Below are 2,702 nucleotides of genomic sequence, written 5' to 3'. Positions count from 1 at the left end.
ATACAGCAGAACACTGTTGAGCCTTGCCATGCATGATAATGTGGTTTCATTTTAATTTTTCCCCTTCAAATGTTTCTTTTTTTAAACATTATTACTTCTGGCCAGACGTGGTAGTGTAAGCCTCTAATTCCAACACGTTGAGAGGCTTAGGAAGGAGGATCTATTAAGCCCAACAGTTTGAGGTGACAAAGCTATGATTTCACCACCGCACTCCAGCCTGGGTGACAGAGTGAGACCCTATCTCTATTTTGTTTTAAAAGACACATAAGAATTGTACATAATATACATAATTGTACATAATAATTGTACATATTGTGATGTTTAAGTACGTGTACTTCCAAATGTTCCTGAGTGTGGCTATGAAGTGTCTGTGTTCCCTAATAATCACCACACAGTGTTGTGTATCAATTATTTATCAATCCTTTTTCATGTTAATGTCAACTGAGAGGAAATGTTTGTGGATCATAAGCCGAAATACAATTTGTTCATTCAACAATCATTTATTATCTGTTGGTATGTGCCAGGTCCTTGTTTAGCAGAGTCGGAGCTCTCTATCCTTGAGGAATTGCCCTCTAGTTCTTTGAAAGCAGTTCTTAACTAGAGTACCCGTCAAGGAGGAGGACTTGTTATGTGTAATGAGGGCAGGGAGTCGAGCTTCTGACTTCTTGGTATACATTGGAGGGTTCATAATATGTTTTCTGAGACATGGAATTAACCTCAATGCCCAACAGCAGTGGATTGCATAGAGAAAACGTGGTACATATGCACCGTGGAATAGTACACAACCATAAAAAGATCATATCTTTCACAGCAAGGATGGAGCTGAAGACATTACGCTAAGCGAACTAATGCAACAACAGAAAACTGAATGCCAGCCAGGTGTGCTGGCTCACACCTGCAATCCCAGAACTTTGGAAAGCCGAGGTAGGTGGATTCCTCAAGGTCAGGAGTTTGAGACCAGCCTGGCCAACCCTGTTTCAACTAAAAATACCAAAATAAGCTGGGCATAGTGGCAGGTACCTGTAATCCCAGCCACTTGGGAGGCTGAGGCAGGAGAATTACTTGAACCTGGGAATCAGATATTGCAGTGAGCCAAGATCATGCACCACTGCACTTCAGCCTGGGCAAAAGAGTGAGACTCTGTCTCAGAAAAAAAAAAAAAAAAAAAAACGAAGAAGAAGAAGAAGAAAAAGAACAAATGCCACACGTTATCACTTATGAGTAGGATCTAAACATTAAGTGCACATGGACACAAAGAAGTGAACAATAGGCACCTGGGCCTACTTGAGTGTGGCGAGTGGGAGGGTGAGGGTCAAAAAGCTGCCTATAGGGCACTGTGCTTATTAGCTGGGTGGCAAAATCATCTGTACACCAAACCTTGAGACACACGATTGACCTACATAAAACACCTGCACATGTGTCCCCGAACCTAAAATAAAAGTTGGAAAGAAAAACAGAAAACAAAAAAACTAACATGTTTGCTGAAGCATGAGTGAAACTTTTGAAATATTTGTTCCTCACGTAGCGTACAAAGCAGGTATTGTTTTGCTTAGGGGGATTATCTGTAAGATACAGGGAGCTATTCCGAGGCTTTTGGTCGGGGAAGTGCTGAGACTCACTCTCCTGGTTAACTGCAGTGCTGTCTCCAGTGCACTTCATCTGCCTGTAACCACGTGTGTTTATGGATGATGCACACACCCCGGAAATAGCTCTCCCCGGACACGTGTGGGTTCAACATTCCTGGTTTCAGCCATTCACGAGTTTCCCTATAGAGGTGTGGCTACATTGTTCCCAGTTATTTATTGTCCTGAGACGTCACTGTTTAATGTACATTTCCATATGATGGAAATTATATGATTTAATAAGGCTAATGAAGTTGGGGGGTTCATATAAGGGTCTGGCTGTACCTCTCAGAATAGAAGCTCTGCTATTGGCCTTTATGAAAAGCCATCTTGACCAGGCTCAGTGCCTCATGCCTGTAATCCCAGCACTGTGGGAGGCCAAGGCGGGAGGAACATTTCAGGCCAGGAGTTTGAGACCAACCTGGGCAACATAGCAAGACCCCATCTCTACAGAAGTAATAAAAATAAAAATAAATTAGCCGGGCATGGTGGCATGTACCTGTTTTTCCAGCTGCTTGGGAGGCTGATGTGGGAAGATCGCTTGAGCCCAGGACTTTGAGGCTGCAATGAGCTATGGTCATGCCACTGCCCTCCAGCTGGAGCCAGTCTTACATATGTACAGTTTAATCTCTTAAGTACCACAGTGAGTATAATGGGAAAGTATATGAAATATCTGGGACAAGGTAACAGCTTTTGAAATTGGTTTTCCATGGTACTTTCATTTTGCCTGTTTTTTTTTTTTTTTTTTCTGTTTTTAAGCTAGATTTGTTTTTCAACTTGTGTCAAGGATAAGAAAGTTGAGGTAGAAAATTTTCCAAAACAAGTTTTTTTGGAAATGGAGTTTTGCTGTTGTTGCCCAGACTGGAGTACAGTGCTGTAATCTCAGCTCACTGCAAATTCCGCCTCCTGGGTTTAAGCAATTCTCCTGCCTCAGCCTTCCAAGTAGCTGAGATTACAGACATGAGCCCCCATGCCAGGCTAATTTTAAAATTTTTAGTAGATATGGGGTTTTACCATGTTGGCCAGGCTGGTCTCGAACTCCTGACGTCAGGTGATCCACCCACCTTGGCCTCCCAAAGT

Source organism: Sapajus apella, unplaced genomic scaffold (assembly GCF_009761245.1).
Source record: "Sapajus apella isolate SASKATOON/1434 unplaced genomic scaffold, GSC_monkey_1.0 scaffold4060, whole genome shotgun sequence".
In the NCBI taxonomy this organism is placed as follows: Eukaryota; Metazoa; Chordata; class Mammalia; order Primates; family Cebidae; genus Sapajus; species Sapajus apella.
This window is presented reverse-complemented; position numbering follows the sequence as displayed.